Source organism: Staurois parvus, unplaced genomic scaffold (assembly GCF_062004578.1).
Source record: "Staurois parvus isolate SC_StPar_1 unplaced genomic scaffold, SC_StPar_1.0 ptg000129l, whole genome shotgun sequence".
In the NCBI taxonomy this organism is placed as follows: domain Eukaryota; kingdom Metazoa; phylum Chordata; class Amphibia; order Anura; family Ranidae; genus Staurois; species Staurois parvus.
Window position 1 is genome coordinate 3774427 of NW_028317925.1, and position 25744 is coordinate 3800170.

Sequence of the window (25744 nt, forward strand, 5' to 3'; positions counted from 1 at the left end):
GTTTCAAAGAAAACAATAAGTAATGCACTCAACCACCATGGCCTGTTAGCATGCTCACCACGCATTACTCCATTGCTGAAGAACAAGCATGTTGAAGCTCGTTTAAAGTTTGCTGCACAACATTTAGACAAGCCTGTGAAATACTGGGAGATTATAGTCTGGTGAGATGAGACCAAAATTGAACTCTTTGGATGCCATAATACACACCATGTTTGGAGGCCAAATGACATTGCACATCACCTCAAAAATGTAATGTGCATCGACATTTGGATTTTATATGGTCAATTGTATATCCAATTATGAAATGCATTAATATGGATTTATTACAAAATCAGCTTGTTACCATTTTATCCTCTTTTTGTAAGCAATGAGAAGTTGATTCATATATTAACAATTAATATTGGAAACTAGTTGGTCATGTGTGTGTGTTGTGCCTCATTTAAAGTCCCAGGACAAATAAATTGATTGTACACCTATCAGTAATAGGACACACTTGCCATTTACTACTGCGTGTAGTACTGCCATGCGAGCATTCTTTTTTCTGCCTGTAAAATTTAAAGTCTCGGTTTGACTTGAATGCCCCACGTGTATATACACGCACACACACATTTCATAAGCCAAGGAGCAAAGTGCAGTAAGGCCACAATCACATCTGTTGTGTTGTGCCAATGCGTTTTTTTTTTAGGGTGAAAACATAGGGCAGCACATTCATGACAAAGAAGCTCCTGCACCTTTAGGCCGAATACACACATGGTGCAGTGACAGGCTGCATTGTAAAATGCTTGTCAAGGCATGGACACACAATTGTTTTCTATGTGTTCCATTCACACTGCAACGCAGCCCGGAGCTGCACTGCAGCGTGCTTCGGTAAAATGCAGACATGCTGCATTTTTTTGCAGTGCACTGTACAGAATCACATGCCACTAAACAGCAATGCAGCACATCACACTGCCATACAGAGCTATGAAAAAGGGAAAAGGGGGCACTGAATCACGCACCACACTGTCCCTTACCGCAGTCACAAACAGACAGCTGCTGGAGAGGTAAAGCACTACAGCAGCTGTCTGTTCCTGTGTGAAAAGAGTGCGAATAGAACCTTATTGGATGCTGAGATTAATGCGTTGTTTACCATGCATTGCTGTGCGTTTTTGTCTGCTAGCCACAATTGGGGTGCAACCATGATGCGCTTTTTATGCTTCTTTCATACATTTTGGTATTGTTTGGAGAAATGTACATTTCTGCACGTGTTTCTAGGAACACTCAGGTGTGAATGGGGCCTAACTGTTCTGGTTGCGGCACAAAGAGGAGGGTAATGAGTAATATCTGATTTGGATCCATAGACTGATTGAAATTTGACTAGTTAAGAAAGGAGCAGCCAAATTTGTGTGGTCCTCCCTGTTCAACAGAAATCATTTGTTAGATCAACTTCTGTCGAACAGACAAGCTGGAAAACTTTTGTTGATCAGCAGCTGCATTAATTGATTAGTGTATTCTGACAGTGTTGGGTCCTACTGTCAGAAGACAATGTCTTGGCAGGCTTGTTTTTTTTTTTTTAATCGATCAGCCAGCAGACCATTTATAGCCAGCTGAGAGAGCTGGAGATCTCTCACTGAGAATGACAAAAATCTGTGCCTGATGAGACTGAATGTGCTATGTAGATCCATTGCAGGTGGCAGTCGTTTTATCATATGGTAGTCCAGGATCAACTCCACTCTCTTGCAAAAAATGACAGTCTTTATAGAGATATGCAAACAGCCCAAAACAAAATAGCTTATTTCAGCAAAAAGAACACAAAACAGTCCATAACTCTGGGGTTTCCCGTTGACTTCAGGGATCCCAAAAAGTAAGTTTTCACAGCTCGGCATCTGACTGAGTCCTAAGTTCAGTTCACACAAGTGTCTAGCTCATTCTCTCAGAGCCAGGTGCCAACTGTTTCCTCCTCCTTTTCTGGAGTCTAAGGCATCTGGGTTAACACCTTCATACCAAAGTCCTTGTAATAAGAGTTTCCCACCCAAAACTCTTCAAACCTCTGATATTTTGGGTCCCGTATAAGGACTTAATAATCCAGAGAGTACTGAAGGTCAGTCCTCTCCTCTCTAGCCAGACTACTCCATAACCCCTCATCCTGCATATTTGAGAACCCTTGAATACTCAAAATACCTTCACGTTGTCCCCCTTAAAGGGATCACAACCCAAATGGTGGGTAAATATACCTGCCGTTCAGGGCCCAATCCTAGTGTCCAGTACATATATCCCTCCCCAGACCCGGCTTGACGCAGTGGTATCAGAAGCACTGTGGGACACCATTCAGTGTACCCTATAAAGGGCATCCACATTTTGGTGTTGTTTTCCAGGTCCACCGAAAACTTGAACTCTTGTAATACCACGGATCACCTGGTTACTCAGGTGTTTATGCGTCTGTTCTGTCTCATACAAGTCAGTGATTATAGTCCCAGATGGAACTTTCCACCAAGGAGAAAATAGTGTAGTGACTACAGAGCGAGCCTAATGGTCAGGCATTTCTGCTTCGCTACAGCATGGCTTTGATAACTAATACCATTGGTGGAAATTCATTCAAAGAGATCTCTTGGCAATCTTAGCTCTCTCCCAAACATCAAGAAATAGCGAGAGAATCGTGTACTCTCATGTCTGCTGCTGTTATAAGCATGAACCTTGGCTTCAACCCTGGGCCTCCAGGTATGCTTGTCATCAGCCTGTACAGCACCTATTATATCAAGCAGAGTTCTGTTGAATCTCTCAGGGAAAGCATCACCTTCAGAGTCATAAATGGTGGTTTGTTTTTTGTGAATTATCAGCAGCTGAAGTAACTCTTTAATCAGCTTGCTCTCAAAATTTCTGCCCTGATCTGAATGTAATCTTTGGGGAGGCTGTAGTGGATAAAATACCCCCAAAGCACTCTAGTGACTATAACAACCTTTTGATCCTTGGTAGGAAAAGCATGGGTATATCGGGTAAAGTGGTTGGTCATCATTACATTTCCAGACTAAGCCCATAAGGCCTGAAATAGGCCAGATGTTTTCTCAGGTAAGTAATTTAATAGAAGCTCAAAGGACAAATAAAGGATGTCTTCTCCTGATGTTCAGGTCCATTGGAACTTGATAGCATCTGGACCGTAGGTCTAGCATGGTAAACCAACAATTTCCATTTAAAGCCTCCAGAGCACCTTCAAATCTTGGCAGTGTATACTGATCAGAGTTCTGTAATCTACACACAAGCAAATGGATCCGGATTTTTTTCTTCTTTTTTCTCAAATTCTTTATTTAAACTATACCGCATTCACAGAGAAGCAAAATACAATGGAAACATACATATCTATAAAGGGTAACCCCTTCAAAAGCCACAAGCTATCAAAAGATACAACATCAGGTATAAATAATATAGAGTGCAAAGTAGACTTGTTCAGAACATGTAAATGTTACTGTCACGATATGGGTTCTCTGCCAGTCCCAGTTATTAATTCCTTTATTAATCCCTTGTGTCCAGAGGAAGTGCATCCTCAAATTAGTATTCTACTCCTGTGTGCCAAATGCTCCTAGCTGTAATTAATGCGCCCCCTCCACCCTCCTCCGGCCAAAAGGTCCCCAAATTCAATTCATGTATTCTCCCCACTGTTATCCTGTTTACAGCTACAAATTCAATTATTGTGTTTCCTTGTCCTGCCTGTTTGTGCCCAAATGTAATTGTCACTATCTCTCCTCAGAGATAGTAGGTTCACACCTCTCTGCGGAGAGGTGCGAACCTCCTGTGTGGAATGTCCATGTCCCAGCGTCACAGTAACGCCACACAGTCCGGACATTCGTATCGCCCGGACAAAGGCCGCGCTAATGTGAACGTGACCCGTGTCCAGGGGGGTGTGCCTCATTGCCGAGCAACGAGGCACACCGCCCACGGCCTGCCCCAGTTACCAAGACAACCGGGAAGCGTCTAACACCGGTTTGAGAGACCGGTGCTAGTCTCTCCTGGTCATCCATTCTGCTGTGCAGCCACTGAGGGATCCCAGGTGCGGCGGGACTCTAGTGGCCAGACTCTGTCTAAGCCCCATTGGAGTAAGGGTGACCCCAGAAGCTACATCAGCCCTGCCTGAGATGCTGCCAGCTCTGCCTGAGACTACCACATCAGCTTTGCCTGAGACTACCACATCAGCTCTGCCTGAGACGCTGCCAGCTCTGCCTGAGACTACCACATTAGCTCTGCCTGAGACTACCACATCAGCTCTGCATGAGTGTATGCTTCCCCTGTGTTATCTGAAGTGTTTGTGAACTGCCTCCTACCTCCCTGTTGGATTACAAACTGCTGTAGAGACTTTAACTTTGCCCACCGAGGCTGGATTACAAGTATTTTGGCCCTCTCCTTGCTATTTCCATACTGGGTCCTGTCCCCCTCCCTACAATCCCCCTATTGAGTGACTGTCATTTGTCTCAATAAAGCTTTGTGTGTTTGCTATCCGCCGTGTGTGTTCTGTCCTGCCTACCCTCCGTCACAGTTACATAACCAGATTTTTTTTTATCACTACAATGCTGTGCAAAACATAGGCTGGGAGGTAAAATTGCCATTGAAGAACACAGAAGAGAAATGGTAATATCTCAAAATGGCTGTATGTGAATGTATGTCAAAATATATCTCCATGGACAATAAGTTTAAAAGGCTAAAAATAAAACCTGGCCCAAAATAGCACTCCCAAATTCCTCACATATGGCACTGCCAGCAATCCGTTCTCTCTTCACGTCCCCCACACAACCACATTTTATTAAAAAAACTAAAATTGCACTCACATGAGCAGGAGGTAAACCAGTGCTGTAAACACAAGTCGATTAAATTCCACCTCTCTGGACACTTTCAGTGTGTGACAAGATCAGCGTAGCTCCGCCCTAGCTAGTTTTGTCAAAAATTATGTTCTCAAAGGGCAGGGACACTACACCATGTCATCTCCATAATATATACTCTCCTGTCATATTGAATGATTAAAACAAAACAGAAACCTTTCCTCAATCTGAATTAAAGATGGCCACTGTAGGTCAAGTGGTTAAAGTGAATCTGTGTCCAGATTGCAACCACAGGATGGTTCCTGAAGAGTGCCATTGCGGTGGATCTGCATAATAACATATGCCATTCATGACCTTTCTATTTTCTGAATCACAAGAAATATCTGTGGCGGAGGTTGACTAACTGGCATGGGATAAACTTTATTGTCTTCAAGTGGACTTTGTAATTTTTGTGGACATTTTATACAGTGGGATGTTTGTGATTTGTAATGTGGACTTTCTTTTACTCCATTATCTAGCACAGTGGTGTTTTCTATCATTATTAAAGCCCAGCACATTATTATTTACGAATCAATAAAACAGATATATGTGAGCGCACACACAAAAAATATTTATATAGCAGCTGTGCACCAGGTAACCATAAAAACCTCAAAGAACAATGTAAATCAGAAGTGCAGCGCTAAAAGGGAAATACAGTATGAGTAGTACACGTATCTACATCGTTAGATAAACAGTTCATTAGGTGACTTGAAGTGACCTCAGGTGCTCTCATGTGACTGTATCCTCCTATTAGTAAGGTGCTGTGATATAAAGTGTGGAAAGAATGCGCACTCACCAGAACGCGCAATTTAATGAGCGTTTGTATATATTTGTCCTGATGTCATCTGCTAGTCTGAGTAGTGTCTGGAATCCAGTATATTCCCTTCAATGGTCCTAGATGCTGTTAGAAGGACATCAAGGTGGTCCAGGGTTCCCCTCAGGCGATAGCTCAGTTACTGCCCTATGGGGGTTGTAAGGGCTCCCTCTCTGGTGGTCAGGTGGGTAGCTGTAAATTAATACTCCCCAGGGGAGTCAAAGCAGAGACATCTCCATAGTGTAGTATAGTATGGGGTTTATTGAGGTATAAACGAACAAAGATTTTTGCAAGAAGTAGAATAAAAACAATGTGGACTAACCGTCCAGTGCATAAGATGGCCGCCGGAGCTCCATGATGCTCAGGCGGCGTGACGTCACGGCGTTGCTAGCATGACAGATGTGGTTTCAGATCCCTTCACCAGCTTGTGCCAAATGGCTGGTCAAACTCACCATGCTGTCACTGATACACGACAATGACACTCTCAGCCTCACCCTACACAAAGATTTTCCAGCTCACTTGACCACAATCAAGTGGCAGCCGACTGAGAGTGATTGTTCCTGGGTTTGGTTACTTAAGCAATTAACCCTTCATACCCCATAACAATCACTGCCACCAGATATTTTTATTGTAAAATATCAAATGTTCACACTAGCAATTATGACTTATAATAAATGTCTATAATACCCACTGTGATGGGAGTCACTTTGGGTGGGGGCCCATGGAACACAGCTCACTTTAGAGAGGTGGGTAGACCCCTGTCTCAGCTCCCCATATCCCTATTATGTGTAAGTCACCCTCTGCCTGTTAGGGGTACAGGGTGATCTGTCCTAATATTGGGTTGGGGGGTTGTTGATTGTTTAATGCCATGTAGTTGCATCCCATTATTCTATTGTTTGTCTTGCTTAGGAGCAAACTATTATGGGATGTATGTGTTTATGTGTATTAGCATAGTGGGGGGTGTCTCCAGCAGCTCTCTCTCCTGTTGGGACTGTCTGCTAGCCTGAAGTTTGAATACCTGTGTGTCTCTTGTTGCTAAGTATAGATTGCCCCGCCCTGTGTCATTGTGCAGGGAGGGGGGACTGTCCCCTGAGTGTATAAAAAGCCAGTTCGAGTTTCAAATAAAGAGTTCCATGTTCAGACAGACTGGTGTCCTCTAGTCTTGTATGGTCAGCTGTGGTGTCTGTTTTCGGACGGGGAAGCGGTATTATAACGGATGTACTCAGCACAGACTGGGTCGGTTCCGTTACACCCACTGTCACCACAGACAGGAATATCCAGAGATTTACCATATAGTAGTACTCTTCAAAGAGACAGTGGTTTGTTAAATTTTGCGTTACTGTATTAGTGACAATATTAACACTTTTCTAAATATTGTTTGACAATAGAAATGGTTATGGTTATTTAGGACACTTACATACTGTTTTTTAAAATGTATTCCTATTTTGAATATACCCCATGTAATGATCTGGTAACCCACATATCATTGTACAACATGCAATTTCCATTCCAGAGATATTAAACATGATATCCTCAGATAGGTAAGTCATCCAAGAGGTGGAAGTTGTCCATTATGCTTTCTGTATATGGTAGCCTAATCATGTGTGATCTTGCTCCGTTCAATATTTTCTTCTACATTCAAATATATAATCATTAGTAATATAATGATATTGAAACTGTGAATTTGGAGAAAGGATCTTTAGCAGGTTAAATCAGGCCAAAATGGCTTTAACAATATAAATTAGCCCTGTGTTAAGCCTCATATACACGTTAAGAATATCGGACAATATCGGATATTGTCCATTTTTTTTTGCATGCTAGTTTCATATCAAAAGTGAAGAGGTACAAAAATTCTTGTATGACAGCATAAAAATTCAGAAGTGATGAAATGTATTTGTATTGTGTTTTCAGACACAAACTATACTGGTTAAACAAAAGCTGTACGATCTGGTATTGTGCAACAAATTTTTTGTGCTTGTCCCTTCGAGTAATTTTGGACGATTGCTGTGTGTTAACAATCAGATTATCGTACGGTCACTTTAAACGCTGCTTTTTTCATATGATTTTCTGGTCGTGGGCTTTAGACATTCTATGGTGCACCATGTACCTCTAGAGTTTAATTACCCTGTAGACCTTGCATGACAGAACTAAACTGTTTACAGTTTTACCAGGGGCTATTCCTAATTCCCTCAGTGGGAAGTGTTGATAACCTTTGTACATGTTTATTGTTAACAGGCATTGAGATGATAGACAAACTAACATACTGTACTGTTCTGTCCAGCTCTCCTGCTCAAGCATTCCACTAGTTAATTACAGCTTTAACAACTCCCTGTTTATTAGTTATCTGTTAGTCATCTTCTAAGCAATGGTATAGCAGAATGGTTAATAGCTATTCATGAGTTGAGATAACAGGTCCTTTGAAATTCCAGAATCTTGTTGAAATGTGACTCTCCTATGCTATAAAATGTCATGGCTGACTTGTGACTTCTGAACAACATGGCCGCCTTTTTGGCATGCCCAATCTGCATTACAATCACACCATGAACTGTTTGATGCCAGTCATTTTGCATGCCATTACATGTGATAGTTTCTGCTACTCCATTTTCTAAAGTATCTAAGCATAATCACAATGGGGTCAATTCACTAAACGTTACCAGTAACAAAATGTCCAATTCACAAAAAAAAAAAAATTATATATAGCACAAAATTAAAAATGTGTTGGTAAATACCGAAAAAAAAAATGCAGAAAGCCGTTAAGTCCAATTCACAAACAGGACAGAAAGTAAAAAAAGATGCGATATTTATCACCAGGGTTTTGCTGGCAGTATCACATGCGGTATTTTTTCAGATGTAGTGAAGTCCCTCCCCAACTCCTAGGGATATAGTGTGGATATTAAGGGGAACCCCATTTCATTTTTTTTAAAAACAGTGTGGGATTCCCCCCCCCCCCAGATCCATACCAGACCCAAAATCCCTTAGGATTGTGAGAGGGGTTAGCCCCACACTGTTGTTTTCATCATTTATAATTGCTGGCATGTTTTGTTTTCATTCAGCTGTCAAAGGGACACCCGCTGATAACTGATGAGTCATCTGTTGTTAAGGACACAGCGGATGGCTTTCTTAATAAACAGCTACCTTGTGATAAATTATCGCATGAAAATATGCGGTAGTTACCACAATACAGATATTTTACCGCATGCATTATTTTACCACATTTTTTCAGTTGTTATTTTGCTCTTAGTGAATTGACCCCATAGTCACTATATTTAAAAACACATTTCCCGGTACTTATTGCTGATTCTCACTTTAAAATCCTTTTGGGTGAGAGATGCCACTTTTCTAGCTGCACAGCACCTACAATGGTTCTTTTATTATTCTTTACATTTTTTTAGGATTCACAGAATGAATTCAAATGACATCATGTAGCCAGTGACCAAAGACCATGTGGACTCACAAACGTGCCTGATAGTTTATCTTTGGATACATTGTAACTGATGCATAGAGTTGTAAACATTACAACAGTGTACGCAGTTAACAACTGTAACACAAGTAAGTACCCAGACTCTTCCTGTGTGTCCATAGCTTTAGGTTTTCTAAAGGTAAAACTAGGGGAAAAAGGCTGTGGGTATGATTGACTGGGTTCTCTTCTATCACCAGTTTTTTTTAATCCCAATTCCAATAGTAGGGGAACTTTTTGGTTGGCAGTTAATGGATCATATAAGTGTGCTTTGCCAACATGTAGGTATTGTAGAGTACTTACGAAAGCAAAGTTATCATGTTCAGTTACATCAGAAGATATTTTTCTCATAAAATATGTATCAGCTGGGGAAAGAAATATATGATTTAGGTGATTTATGCTCAATGCAATTTACAATATGTTGACTGCACCACCAGATATCTCCTCGCCAGAATTGGAGAACACTGCTGTCCTAGCCAGAATCCTGTTGCGTATTTCTAATGTGTCCTCTCACTTATAGGACATACATCGTGGTAAGATGTCCTTTTTTCCCCTTCATGGAGTTGAAAAGCTGTTTAATCATGTTTGGGGTAAAGATTTGTACAGGAGGCAATGGCAATGGGAAGCCCTGTGGATTTCTACACCGTAGACTAGAACTCCACAGGGACTTTTCACAGGTGAGATGCAGTTTATTTTTAAAATAATAAAATGATCTTAGTGTTTTAGTTTTCCCTCTGTGCTGTATAATTATCTTGTTCTTACTATGAGTTTCGCAAGAAGTCTGTGATTTCTATTCATTGATTTTAACGTGTTGTAAACTGAAATTTTTAAAGCTGATATTTTGATTGCACCCTATTGCTATTAAGCTATTGCTGTTATGTTTAAATTGGCATAATAAAGCTATGTTATCATTGCAGTTTTTTATATTTTGGACTCTTTATTCTAAATAAAAATGTCATTTCATAAGCTTTAAGGGGGCGTGGTTGGGGGAAGGGCTGGGGGCAGGGTTGGGGGCGGGGTGGGGGACGGGCCAGGGTTGGGGTTGGAGGCTGACCTGGGCAAGGTTGGGTGGGGCAACTGGTGTAGAGTAAGGTTTGTGCCTGGCTAGAAGGTTTAGACTCGAAATTTTAAGCCCTGCACTAGTGGATTTTCAAATTAACTTTTGTGTGGATATTTGTACAAAAGTTCTTTGTACATTTGATGACCTGGATGAATGTAATTCGAAATTACTTACATTTTGTTTCCTTTTGACATTGGAACGCATGTAATTTCCAGACTGAAAACCACATACATTGTTAGAAATTCATTTGTTCAAGAAAAGTTTTCCATCCCACACCTTCAAATTTTCTTGCCATTGTAGTCAAAAACAAATGTTGATTTGACCCCACTAATAATGATAAAATTGAATAAATGTTCTTAAAAACAAAAAATTCTGAATACAATGCTACTGCTGTATAGCCAGGTTTAGAAGGCTTCACATTTTTATGGATGCCTGAACTTGTCTCTGCCTCTCAGACCGCTGACCACCACACCTTTATCTATTTGTTCTTGGAAACTAATTTGCCTTTGTGCTATTGCTTAAGAACTAGGGAAATGGAGTGTTAAGAAGTGACAGATAATTAGTATAATCAGAGAAATGGACAGCAAAATAATGCAAATGTTTTGCATAATAGAGCCTGTGAAAAGTCATATCACATTATGAGTTTGCGGTATGGAATTTAAAATGTGTTGTCAGATAGGCCATCCCAGCCTATGTGCATATATTCGCTTGCACGCAGAATTTTTCACAAATTTACAATGCAGGCTGATTTGTTACAAAGTTGTTTATAATGTATTAATGTTGAAATCAATAACACAGGATATACCTGCCAGCTAATACATCATTTAACTATAAAACATACTGTAAGCATTGTTCACAAGCCAGTTTTAATGCCAGAACATTGTGACAAACTTGTATGTATGTGTATTCCTGGCACATCATTTACCTTCCAATTTAATTGTTCCAATAATCACATCACTCTGGAAAGTGGAAATTGCAAAGCCATCCAATATCAGTCACTGCATGTTTCGCAGCGGTAAGCTTTGAAGTGTCACTGCGGAAAATAGTCAAGGCAAAATATGATTTCCCTACATGTAATCCAATCAGCCTGCGGTAGTCAAGCCTCCAAACATTAGTCCTTGTTGGACAGGGTGCTTTATTGGTTCGTGTACTGAAGACAGAGCATCTAAGGAGAAAATCTGCAATAATTTGTAATGGAATCACTGTTCTTTGCTCTAGTAGCAAACTGTTTAATTCAGGCGCCTGTAAAAATCTACTAAAAATAAATTATACTCAAGTCTGTAATAAACCCATGTTGTTGTCATCAATAGATCTCTTTTTAGTTTTCATCTTCCAGTACAAACATAAGTCAAGAGGTTATGGCTCCATTAAGCTTGACATGTGAGATCATCTCATTTCACACATTGGCGATTTTTTCCAGCGAAAAAATCCATGTTATTTGTGTTATGCTATAGTCACTGTGTTAAAGATTATCAATATCACAATGGAAAAGGATACTTAACTCCTTCCTGTGAAGTTTACAGGGATTGTGAAAATTATTCTTACTTTAGCCTTCTTGAGCAATGGGGCCTACATTAACATTTACCAGAGCTGCTTAGTCAAGGTCAGTGGTGGTCAATTAACTTGACATAATTAATCCAATCATAATTGGGAGCAATATATTTGGTTGCATGGTGGTGTGTTATTATTTCTCCTGAAGTTTTCCTTCCTTTGTCATTCTTACTTCCATGCTGCAGTGCTTCTCCTAGACCTGATTCCTTTCACATATGTTGTTTGGCTTTAGCTGTGGGTTTATATTTCCTTTCCCTTCCATCACTTCCTGACCTGCCTCCCATTTTGCTTCCCTATTAAGACATGCTTAGTGAAGCCCGCGTTGCCTGAGCTACTTCCCAGTTCTCTGAGCTCCTGTTTGCCTACTATCATGTGTACTTAGTGTCTGACTTCCATTTTACTGACCCCGGCTTTGTCTATTGTCTGTGCTTATTTGCTGGCCACCTTGACCTTAGCTTGTTTCCTGGATTTCCTTCTGTCTGTCTCCGTTTCTACTGTGCACACACGAGTGGTATCCACATCCTCAGCTGGGTAAACCGGGGGCCTGCAAGCTGGTTTCAGCTAGCTGCAAGTCCATTCCCACCATCAGGGGCCCTGATGAAGAATCAGGCTGGGACTTAAACCCTGAACCCTGGGGAACCCAGAGTTGGCGATCTACAAGGGCTCACTATCACAGACCTCTGGCATGGTGGGAAGGGGGACCAGCCTTTGAATATGGCACTCAATCAGCTTTCTTTCCACAGTAGCATGATCTCTATGCCCTTCTCTTCTCCTGCAAGTCCTCTATGGCAGCCTACTGCATATGCGTGTGCCATTTTCCATGAGCACATGAGGACCTCATCGCCTTCCCACCATCTCCTCTGCACCTGCATCAGCTCTACGATTCTCTGGATGCTACCTGGGCTTCCTGCTGCCTTACCAGTGACCTGGTCACAGATGGCAGTAACCCTTCCTGCTCTGGCAGAAAAAGTCTGACTACCCTTGTGTACTGTCTCTCACTCTGTTTTACTATGGTGAATCGTAAGTGCAAGGTCAGAGGCCCTTGGTATTTGGCCAGCTTGCAATTTGTTAACAGTACTGAGGGGTCTTGCAGTGTTATCTCTTGAGGACCTGACACCAAATGTTTGGATCACTGCCCCCTCCCTGAGTTGCAGCTGCCCTCTGGGTCTTCTTTAACCTCTTCAGGGGTTAACCCTTTCTAGGTATTGTCTAGGGAAAAATTCTCAGCTACTGTGTCGAAGATTATGGGCACATTTGCAGCCACAATAGCTGATTCTCTTTGTATGCCCTCTTGTCCAAAGTTCATCTCTGAATTCCCTGAGGTTGCAGTTGCTTCTGCTTAGACAGCCAAGGATGAGGAGGATTGTACCGTATCCTTTGAGAACTTGGTAAATGAGAAATTAGAGTCTGCAAATACTACTCCAAAACTCAAGAATATCATCATGGGCCTTAACGATGCAGTCTGCACATACTAAGATCTGGAGCAGCCTGTTTGATGACTAGTCTGCGTTCTCCAACTTGTTAAGACTTTTCTGCTGCATTCCCTATTTCATTTGGTTCTGAATAGTTATTGGATTAACCCAGAAAAACTCTTTGATCCTCCTAAACATATTGCCCAGCTATACTCTAGAGGAGAGGTTCTTGAAGCCAGTGAGGGGAGAGTGTTCGCTCAGGAGTGAGCATGCTTGAGTGCCTTCATAGCAAGCAGCTTGCTATGGGGGCACTCAGAGGGCCTCCAAACCTCCTCTTCTTGGGTCTCCCACCGGCACTCTGAGCTCCTCTGCCCCTGTAGTAAGCTGCTTTCTATGGTGGTGCACCTGTGGGGCGCGCTCCCGAGCCTGGCGCTGTGTGTCTATAAACACACACACAGTGTGGCTCAGCCTTGCCCCCCCCCTCCACTCCTTCCTCACAGCATTTGATTGACAGCAGGAGACAATGGTTAAAACTGCTGTCTCTGAGCACCTGAGAACCAGCGCTGCTGCAAATGGATCTATACAAGATTCATGTAAGTATTTATGAAGGGGGGGGGACACTTATTGAAAGTTTTTTTACCTTAATGCAGAACCAGAATGTAGAACCATTCAAATCCATAGAGGTTAAATTTGGTGTGTTCCTTTAGAACATACAGAGGAATTCAATAAATCTCTACCATCATTTTTCTGGCACTTTGGCCCTTTAAGGCCTCATGTACACATGCACTCCTCTAGACATTTAGCTCTCCTGGCAGCAGAAAAATGCTAAATGCAGCAAAAGTTCGCATTTACCCTCATTTACCAGCGTTTAGCGCTTGAACATTTATTCATTTGATAGGCCACAGTATTTTCAATTGACATGAATAAACGCCTAGCATTTACACGCATTTTTGAGACGTTTAGTGTGTTTTGGCCAAAATTGTTCCCCTCCTGAATGCAGAAGAATTGAGTTCAGGAGAGGAATGTTTAACTGCCCCTAATCTGTGATGCTCATAAACTCTGGTAAAAGCCTATGTGTTCATGGACACATAGGCTTTTATAGAGTTCAGTTCAGGAGCCTTAGCAAAAAAAACCCGGCAAAAGCTCCTAAACTCACCTTTAGCAGCAGCAGTGTACATGAGGCCTTAAATGGCCTGCACCAGATTAAAAAATCCCTGCCAGGTGCTTCCATACTTTTATCATCACATGTGGTAGATTCAGGTAGTTCTTAATAGCGCCACTAACTTGTGCTATTAATGCACCAAATTAATGAATAATAAATCCAGTTCCTAGATAATGAAAGTGGAAGTAATTAAGCAGAGTGACTGTCCCTGTGCGCAGTGTAGCAGAGCGGCATATTTGCTACTGCTACCCCTAGAGTTAAGAGCCTCCTAGCAATCAGTGAAGCTGCAGTGGGCAGAGCCTGACGGGGAAGCTGAGACACAAGTTCCTCATCAGGCCCACTCTCCTTATGATTGACAGCTTGCAGTGGACAAATTCTATAGCCAACAGTAGGCTGTCTATTGGCTACAGATCTGCCCACTGCCTACTGTCAGTCATAAGGAAAATGGACCTGAGAAGGAACTAGTGTCCATGAATTCCCATTGGGATCCTACCTCAGATACAAGAATCCCTGGCAGGCCGTTGTCTGTGTAACAGCTGCAGTGGTGGGAGAAACTGAAACTACACCAAGGGCAGAGTGTCTGTATGGACACTCCAATCAGAGTGCGCCTACACATTTGGTGCATGGCACAAATTTATGTGCCTGTTTACAGCAGGTACCTGTATCTGTTGCCTGCATCGACATTTGTTCTGTGGATACACGTCAGAATTCTAGAGTGATGTAGACACTCTGTGAATTCCCCACATAAAGTCCTCAACATCTCCATAATAGATAGTATAAATAACATGTTTGACAATACAAGGATCCACACTAATAAGAAATACATCCGAGCTGACAATTATGTAACTGGTGCCTTTTGCTACAATTCATTTAAGAGTCTCCAAAGTTTAATAAATGTGGTAAAGCTTAACTTTACAAAGAATACCCAATCACATGCAAGGAAAAAAAAGCTTTTTTGCTTGTACATAATTGAATGATGGACGTCAGCAGAGCTCCCCCTCATTTTTTTTTTAATCAAAGAAAATTATTTATTGAGCCACCTTCATAATGTACAAAAGCTCACAGTACATTGCTAGCATACAGAAAAAAACAAATAAACCTGCCATCAGATACAAAATGAACATTTGACAATGTTACATTTCACAGCTGAATGAACAGGCTAGCAGTACAACTGCCAGGTGAACAGAAAGGTGACCTTCAATAGACAATGGTGACATCACAAAGTGTATAATAATAGCTTAGAAAAAGTAAACAAAAAAAACAGCTTCTAGAACGGTAGGCAAATCAGTTGGTCACAGTCCTATCGCCTGCAATAAAAAGCTATAACCAAGATAAATATCCACAGCTGGAATAACAATGATAAATGATGTACACTAGTGGATTCCCTTTTTGGCCTGCCGTATCCAAAATAAAATGAAATAAAAAAAAATAAAAAGTAGGAATATAAGGGGAGCATAGTAAATCTTACACCTGTAATAATTGTTCCATGATTGATTGGTGAGGCGCTAGTCCAGCAGTCTCAAGCCATGCCTGCCATAAAGAGAAAAACTTGCGGTGTACATTTCTGTGTTGGTGAGTTTTTCCCCGGATTAGAATAGAGTTAACCTGATTGATCCAGTGTTTTATGATAGAAACATGTGGACACATCCAAAATCTAGCAATTTGCTTTTGGGCCACATATAATAATCGGATAAAAACTATATTTTGTGGTGAAGGAAAAAGTTCCTCATCGATGGTGCCCAGTAAACAAACCACAGGACCCATAGGAACTGTAAGTTGAAACACAGCAGATTTTGTATCAGTGACCCCTTTCCAGTATCAGAAAAGTTTAGAGCATTGCCACAATAGATGTATGAAGTCACCTTCATCACTGCGACATTTCGGGCAAAGAGGAGAGTCTCGCCTGCCCCAGTTATACAATTGGACTGGTGTACAAAAAGACCTATGTAGCAGGACCAATTGGGACAATTTTAACGACAGAGATACAGAACTGAGGGGGATGGACTGTAAGCCCAGCTCCCAGGTTTCTCCTCCAAAGTCTCCTAGGTCTTGTTCCCACTTATGCCTGCAGGGCAATTTAGCAGAATCTTGTACAGTGGAGAGCAGAGTAGAATTAATTCTAGAGACCATACCCTTTTTACTGGGTTCCAGCATCACCTCCATCAAGAAAGGGTGGGCAACTAAAGACAACATAGAATAGCTGGCCTGTGCCTGGAGGGCATGTCTTAGCTGAAGGTACCTATAAAACTATTGTCTGGGTAAGAAAGACACTGCCTGAAGATCAAGAAAGGATTCCAATGTATTATTGGAGTATGTTTGGGAAATATAGCAAATGCCCGCCTCTTCCCAGGACCGGAAACCCTCAAGGTTACACACCTCGGCATAAGAGGGGTTGTGCCACAGTGGTGTTTCTTTTAAAAATCCCCGTAAACCTAGATGTTCCTTCACTTTCTGTCATAGTTTAATCATTAGAGTTAAAGTTGAGCCCTCCGCCGGTGCGTTAGAAAACCCTGTTTCCAGTTGTGATAGAGGTACAAATTCCTGTGTTACATCTGATAACAATCTACCAATTGGGTCAGACTGGGCTTGGAGCCTCCATCCCCCTAAATGTTGGAGTTGAGAGTCTAAGAAGTAAAATTTAGGATTAGGGACTGCCAACCCCCCTTGTTCCTTGCCGAATTGCAACATAGACAATCCTATTCTGGCAGATTTTTTCCACCATTAAAGAGCTCTAAATAATGTTTCAATACATATAAACCAAAAACGTGGTAGAGAGAATGGGGAGAATTGTGAGACACATATAAAAGATGTGGGGCCCAGACTATTTTTAACAGATTCACCCTTCCTACCACTGTTAAGGGGAGTTTACACTAAGCTGTGCATTTTAGTTGAAATTGCCAAAGAAGAGGGAATAGATTTAGTTGCAAGTAGTCTTTAGGATTAGCTGGAACATGTACTCCTAGATACTTAAACGATGTGACTATTTGTAACTCCCAGGCGCAGGGCGGCAGGGATTGAGGGGATTCATCAACCGGCAACAGAACAGATTTACTCCTGTTGATCAAAAAATTGGATAGAGACCCAGGCCTCTGAATCAAGGACATAGCATAACTTTGTGAGGAGCCGGTGTCACCGAGATACAGAAGAGTGTCTTCAGCATACAATTAAACCTTATTCCCCCAGAGTCATGTAGAAACCGAGTGATACATGGGGATTGCTCGGATAGTAGTAGCCAATGACTCTATGGCCAATGCAAATACCAGGGGTGACAGAGGGCACCCCTGCCTTGTACATCTATGTAGCAGAAAGAGATCTGTAAGGTCTCCATTAATTTGCAATCTAGCCAGAGCCCCCCCCTCATTTACTATATTGTTGAACGACTGCACTTGCAAAGTGCACAGTCTATTTGCCTTTAGTAACTCCTATATGTATTGGAGAAACACACCCCACAAATTTTTGCAATAGTTTGGGGATGTGGTAAAAACTTTTGTAAATATTTTTTTACACATGCTATAAAAATCACTAAAATAGCCATGACAATACAACACCTGAGGTGTAAAACTGACAGCTGTTAATGTTTCAACTCTAAAGAATGGTTTCTGCACCTGGAGTTGTTTTAAGACCTCTGTCATAGGTGGAGGGTGCCACACATGCACCTCCTGGCTTCCAGGTTCAACAAAAAAATCAGTAGGTTTGCCTCAAGAGATTTCTTAGTTTTCACACTAGATGCACTATCGGATGAATTTCTCTTTGAATTATATTATTTTATATTACCTAGCTGACTGAGCTGTCCAGCTGTGACAGCTACAGTGAATGGGACAAACTATAACATTGTCAGGTGTCATCCTTTATTCAAACATCTTAAATCTTTTTGAATGGGGTTATAGTGACTAAATAGATATCATAAAATGGTGCAAATCTACAGTACTACAACTGTACTAAAGTGCTTAAAATGTTTATATGTGACACTTTAAAAGCCTTTACAAGTTATCACTTTAGAGTTAACCATTAAATATGGTCCTAGAATTATTGCTCTCACTGCTCTGCTCAGAGCCTCACGTGTGGTGCAATCGCTGTTTACGTAGACTTATGGGAGTTATGTGCTCATTTGCATTCACATTTACAATATGCACAAACTTTTTTTTAATTATTTTTACTTATTTTAGTACAATTTATTTTCTTTCTTTTTCTTTTTTTTCATTTGACTTTATTGCTATCACTCGGGGTCTAACAGGTGCCCTATATGATAGCATGGGCTGATTTTAGTTCTACTTTAAGAACATTTGATGTTCTAAGTTACTGCTGATAGCCATTGTTTAAAAATATATTAGTAGGACCAAAGCATGGTATATAGATCAATCTCTGTGCCCAACTTTAAAGAACTGTGATACTCCGAAATACTCCATGCACACTAAGGTTTTTTTTAAGCTCAAAAAACTCTAGAAAAAAAAAAGCTGGATGAAAAACGCTGATAATAGCATTTTTGTGCCAGCTTATAATATCATTTAAGAGCGTTTTGGAGTGTTAGCGTTTTATTTGCAGTTACAGTACATGTAGAAGAAGAAGCTAGAAAAAAGCTGTTAGGAGCAGGGACAGACTGACAACTCATGGGGCCCCCGGGCAAAAGGGGATCATGGGGCCCCTGTGTCCTTGTCCAAACTCAAAAAAGCCTATGAAAAAGGTACCAGGGGCATCTCATGGGGCCCTCTACTGACCCCGGGCCCTCGGGCAGTGCCCGAGTTTCCAAATGGTCAGTCCACCCCTGGTTAGGAGCGTTTAGGAGCATTCAGAATTTTTTTTTACCAGCAAAACACTACTAGCCTAAAATAGTGTGCATGGACACATAGGACAACACTATTTATCCTCTAGGAGCAGAAAAACAATGCTCATAATAGCTTCTAGGAGCTTAAAAAAAATGCTAGTGTGCATGGAGCCTAATAAGGCTGAAGCAAAAGCTTCCAGCACTGAAATCTCAGGAATCCTTTAGGAGCAGCAGCTTTCAGCACCAATCCCAGCACAGAAATACCCAACACTGTCTTTGAAGATAAGCATAGAGCAGAAAGGGTTAACTTGTAGTTAAGTCTAGGGATTATCAGTTAGGCAAAGGGTTAAGGTTAGTTTTAGGAGCCTTGGTATGTGAAATACTGAAAAAAGAGTGACTACTTTTATATTGGTGTATATATCAAAGACTACTTTGATATATACACCAATCTACACACAGGCACCCTAGGGTCTATGTACATGACAAAGTAATTGATATTTTTCAGGACCTGACAGAAACTGCTTGTGTATTTCAAACCATAAACTAGTACTTTTTTGGTACCCTGTGGTTTTAGCATTATTTCACTGAAATGGCTTGACATTTCCAGCCGTCACACAGCTTGACATTCAAAAGCTCAGTGTGGTTAAACTGCAAAACATTTGTCCTGAGTATAATTTAGTGGCCAAACAAATTGGGATAGATGTACCAGCAGCAGATTTTTCCTTATGTCCTGACAACTTCATTTTACAGTATACCATTTCCCCTCCAGATTTTCTGTTTCATAAAACTGTCCAGAACTTACTTTGTGGCCTAGCTTTCCAGGACACCCATTCTATTGAAATATATTATTGCTGTAAAAATTGCAAGTGAAACACAATTTATGGGGGTGAAAGTAACAACAGATGTTTCATAAGGCCTCTCACCGTTCTTCTTACGTGTCTAGAAAACTAAGTCCTGAACTGAGACTGAAGAGATGCCAGCTGCCCTTACCCAGTCTCAACACCTTACACACATATACTTTGCAGTATTAACTACAGTTTGGAAGAATCTACTGCTTAGCACATAACAAAATGTCCCTCAGTGATGACATCAACAGATTGTGTGGGTATATATATATATATATATATATATATATATATATATATTGCCATTAGAATGTAGATTTAAAAGGGTTGTGGTCAAAAGTGTTCTATTTATGAATGATATATAATGATAATCTCACTCAGTCTTACTCAGCTAACAAGAAGCATGTTGAATAAGGACAATAAAATATTGTACATGCACTTATATAATGAAAACATGCTTAAAGTATTACTAAACCCATGCCTCTGCATTCACTATATCTGGTCTCCCACAGTACACACAACATGGAAGTGCAATTATTTTAGTAAATATAAACTGCTAAATACCTTTTCTCATCAGCAGTTAGATCAGTCTTGTGACTTCTATCAGTGTCCGGCAGAGCACATGTTAAAGCTTGTAGGAGGAGCTTTCATTCTGCTCTAGGAAGATGCAGAACATTGCTTATTGGCCCTTTGCTGATCACATGCACTCTCCAAAGAAAAAAAACCCTCTCTAGCAATACATGCCAAACTGAGCATGTGCAGAGTGACTTCCTATGATATGTCTTATCAGGAGATAAGAGGGGAACACTGGAAGAAGGGGAAGATCATGGAAGTCAGGATCAAACAGCATTTTTACACAATACAGAGGATAAACCCCTTAGGTTCCACAATGAGTATAACAAGCATGCTTTATTGCATAAACAGACTGATTTTACTGTTGTAGGTTTAGTAACACTTTAATGCTTACCCGATTGATTGCTTTTCTGTTTTTTTTATGAAGTGTCACAATTCCCCTTACATTTCTCTGATTTTCTGTGATAGGGCTGCAGATTTGATTTTGACCATGACAGTCTCTAAATGAACCATGATTATGGGCATACCCAGAAAAGAGAAGCAAGCTTTGTAAAATATGTTCTGCCAACAATTAGTCTGATTTATTCCTGGGATCTGATTCTAATGAATTTTCACAGTTCAGGTTTTAATAGGGGAATATTTTTTCATTCTTCTGAAAAAGCAAAGAAAAAGTCTCCCTACTGAGTTCAAAACAATTTACTATGGTGTGACCAGAATACACATGTATACATTAGTACATATTTTCGTAGATGAAAAATGCTTTGCTAAGGGAATTGAAGTAAATGCATTTTTTGTTAACTGTCAGCATCAACATCCTCAACATCCTTAACCAAGGAAGGCCTAAAATGATGATGGACAAAAAGAAAAAAAGAGAATACATTTTTTTTTTCTGGAGCATAGCATCATGGGATTCCAACTACAGGATATATAACATTAGAAGATTTTAGCTTTTTTTTTTGGAACATTTAAGGTTTACTAAAACACAGTAACAGTATTGCCATATTCAACAGAAATTATTATGTTTAAAATGAGTATGGTACACATAAAAATTGCTTTTAGTTTCATATAAATATACTGTATTTTAGCATTGTCTGAAAGAAGTAGATAGGTATTGCTGTTAGGGCTTCTACAAGGTACTGGTTACGTAGAAGAGTACAAGGGCAAACTGTTAGATGAGGTGTGACCTGTCCAGTGATGGATGCACCATTTCACAATGGTATGACATTGCAATGCTGAAGAGTAAATGGCTGTTCTATGATGAATCCATTCACTGATTGCTTACATAGCCAAAGAGCAATTACATTTTTGATGACCTTCAAGTCCATTGCTTTTGACTGTCAACTCATGGAGCCATCATTGACAGCAGAATGGAGATACAACTGTCATTGAGCCAAAACACATTTGAAAGTTTGGATTTGCAGGCAGTAATTAGAGGACTATACAGTTTGGGAGTATAAATCAGCCAATGTGATTACAAAGAAGATGAGAAAGTGGCTTTATTGTAATAAAATAATGGCATTTCTGGCCAGTATGCTGACTTAAAACTATGGGGAAAAGATTTTGATCGCACTTACCTAGTTAGCTAGAACTTAGAATACATGAAAGATGATATTGGCCAATGATGCCCCCGACCTCACCACAGGAAGCAGTGCTTTTACAAGATAGCAAACTTACCCTGTTCATTTTTGTTCCCCTCTGAAATAAGTGGTGCCTGCAGGGTTTCCTCCTAATTTGTTCCTCCCTATAATTTTTATTAAAATGAAGAGGGATGTTCCGCTTAGCAGAGGTTTCCTGTTCATTACCTTACCTTCTGATCATACATTTTGAGGGTAATCTGGTCCTGCATGTATGCCTTATTGGTTTTTGGTTAGCATTAATCTTGGGTTACAAATTTTGCCCATATATTTTCATGAAACCACCTGCAATGCTCCACACAACGACAACCTAAGAGTAAGAGGCAAGGGCACTGACGATATAGTCTGACAATGCTTGTGCTACAGCAGTTTTGTTTTTGCTTATTGGTTGTGACAGGTCAACCTCCTCTTTCATGTTTCCACCCCAATGTCATCATAGTCATGAACCAATTTTTTCATATATTATTGTGTGGCCCACAGTTTGCCAGATGTCTCTAGCTTTACCATAACACCAATCAATGATTTATGAAGCATTGATGCACAATCTGACAGTCCTTAGAAAGGATGAAGCACTCACTGGTCCTTTATTTCAACCTTACGCCTTCCTATTACAAGGGATGCCAGACTGCCACTACAACAGCAGCTACCAAGGACAAAAGAAGTTAATAAATTAACACATTGAAAATATGATTATAGGTATATGTTGTGTAATATTTTTACTGTACACTGGCCCAAGAAATTTCAGCCTTGGTTGCTGGACTGAAAAGTCAGATGGAAAGAAACCAACTGTGCTTGTTATCTTTTGCCACTTTAGCTTAGCTTGTGTCATCTTTGCTTGAAACTATTAACTGGAAAATTTAACACAAGAAATATAGTCTTTTTTAAAAAATTCTGAACATCTGTCTAATTCTTCAGAGAAAGGTTAGACATTCAAGATTTGCAAAAATGTTATTTTATAGGATTGTTGTTTGAGTGATACAACTACTGCATGTGTAAGACCATAAGGAACAAAAAAAAAGAAGAAGATTATTTTAGAATGGAAGAGAAGGAGAGTCTTTAATTCTGCACGTGTACATTTGACCTTGTATTTGAATGTTGCAGAGAAGGTCCTTTTTCATCTATGTCGCAGTGCTTTATTGTCACTCTTATATGCAGTTAAAATAACAAGGAAAGGGGTACAATATTTTCTATATTTATTGGTTGATAATAGTAATATAAATAAATTTGGTCACTATCCAACTGTCAAAAGATCCTTCTTCTAAAATATATATGAAAATATGAGAAAAAAGTAAAAAAAGTAAAAACTGCAACCATAAGATTTAAAAAAGAAAATTCAATCAGTCAAGGGCATCTGACATATTTTGCTGGTTTCCCTAGGAATGAGGGTCATTGCCCATTTACAGTCTTCATTTATGTAGCTTGAAAAACCAAATGTATTGTATTTACATGTTACAATAAGATATTTACCAGTGGAGCCTGCAGCTGCTGTTTGCAGGCTTCATTCATATAGTGACCTTTTATTTCTTTGAAAAAAGATTTTGAGCTCTAAAGATCTCTGCTTTGGTATAATCTGCAGTGGCAGGTCTATGGCCCAGTTCCCTGTCTAATCTGTCTTTGTTATGTATGTAAAGCGTTCGGTATATCTGGTGAGGCAAGCCTGCCTGATTGGCTACTTGAAAGGTTGAGCAGACACAAAGTAGGAAATGCAAAGCAGTATAAAACAGATGTAGCGATAGGTTATGAATCTGGCTAAATAATACACAAAATGTAAAACTTAAAAAAATACATGCCCTCGGATATTGGTGGCTGTCTACATTACAAGATCCACCATGATTTCAGTCAAAATTTTGGTCCCATAAATCAATTTTATCATCCCTGCCCCCAACTTCCCTTCACTTACTTTACTAGTACCAGCTTGCTTTGTCAGTGCTTAGCCCAAGCATACATATCACAATGAGGAAGTAACACACCTTGTTATGCCTCTACACTTTGCTCCAGTATTTAAATTCTTGCTGTAATTTAATAAAGCAAAGAAAAAGCAAAGCTTTTGCCCATAGCAAGGTTATTTTTTTCTTTAAATAGCAAACCCTGCTTGCTATTGCAAAACCTATTACTATGGGCAACAGCTTAATCTTTGCTCCAATTTTGCTCCAGTTTTATTAAGTAGATGGAAATAACACATATCTGCACTTTTTTCCAATGAATGTATGCACATAAGTATACAAAAGTCTGTACTGCCCCAGAGTTAGTTCTTATTTATGACCTCCCCACAAATAGACTGGTTTAGCCTGCATGAGTCTGTGTACTCATCAGATTATGCAAATATTATGTTACGATTTCTACATATTCCACAAATCTGTGACGACTATTTAATGTAGCATATCCTCCTTAATTAACAAAAAAATAGCATTAAAATGTGCGATTACCTTGTATCTGTCTGACTCCTGTGTCTTTGACTACTCTTCCTCTCAGTGGCTGATGAGACAACTGTTTGAAAGTTTCACAATGCACCAGCTGGACTGGTGTAGTTGAGCAATGATTCTGGAGCTAAAGAAATAACTGCAGTTACAACATGTTCTTATCTTTCTAATTAAAATCATCTCAAAGGGCATTTGGAAGGAAATCATGTTGCCTACATAGACGATTTCCCTAGGAGTGTGGTTTTAAAACAGTAATACTGCCGAGAATATATTTGAAAAACTGAATGTTCTGTTTGTTACTCCAGATTTTGTTGACCTTTCTCCTAGGGAGGAGGAATCAACATAAAAATGAGAGATCACCGACTGCCTCATTTATGATTGAGCTCAACTTTTAAAGAAAAAGTCTGCTTGAAAATTGGATGTAAAAAGCAAATGATACACAATCCCAGGGGTTCCTACAAACAATTGACTCCCTATGGATTCCATGAATATGCATCCAAATGATTCACTTGAATTATAACTCTATTACTGACAATATATGAGTGTGTTCAATTGACAATGGTGGATGTTACTTGATATATGTAAAGTCATATTATTTTGGATATTCTTCCTTGGTGGTTGCCGGTCTCTCTCTTCCCTTCCAACTCACCACTTTAAGGCCTCTTGCACACAGGCTTTTTTTTGTGCATCATTGTCTATGGGCAATATGCACAACTGCACAAAGATCAGTAATAGATTGCTTTGTTCAGAGGCGTAAAATAAAAGTGGAAAATGTTACATTTGAATGCAGTACTTTACATGCATACGTGTGTATATGTACGTTTATGCACGATCTTTACAGAACATAACTTTTGTGTTTATAGCCTCAGTGCACATTAGTGCAGTTTTGTGGGCATAGCAGCCCTTTCACTTGAATGGGCTTCCATGCCTCGCAAAACGCTGAGAAAAGGTCCCTGCACCTTTCCAGAAATCGCAGCCTGCACCGGTAACTGCACTACAGTGTGGTTCCCAGTGCGGGTATGATTTCCAGTGCGGGTGGCGTGCCATTAAAATTTTGGGTAGGGGTGGTTGCAGCTGTGGGAAGAATAATAATCATAACTGTTTATACACAATGTAAATTCAAAATATATAAATAACATATTAAAAAATTTTATAATTTAAAGTGAAAATAAACCATTATTTTCCTTCACCAAAAAAATTCAGTTAAAAAAACATACAAATGCTGTAAGTG

The 25744-nt window shown here is 40.1% G+C and overlaps 1 protein-coding gene across 1 annotated transcript in view; it reads right to left on the reverse strand.

The window, feature by feature from the left end:
• The window catches only part of TANGO2 (transport and golgi organization 2 homolog), a 221829-nt gene extending 197197 nt beyond the window's left edge, over nucleotides 1-24632 (reverse strand). The window contains exon 1 of the mRNA XM_089672462.1: nucleotides 24520-24632. The gene's annotated coding sequence lies outside the window, so the exon portion shown is untranslated. The remainder of the gene's footprint in view (nucleotides 1-24519) is intronic.
• Between the last annotated feature and the right edge of the window lie 1112 nt (nucleotides 24633-25744).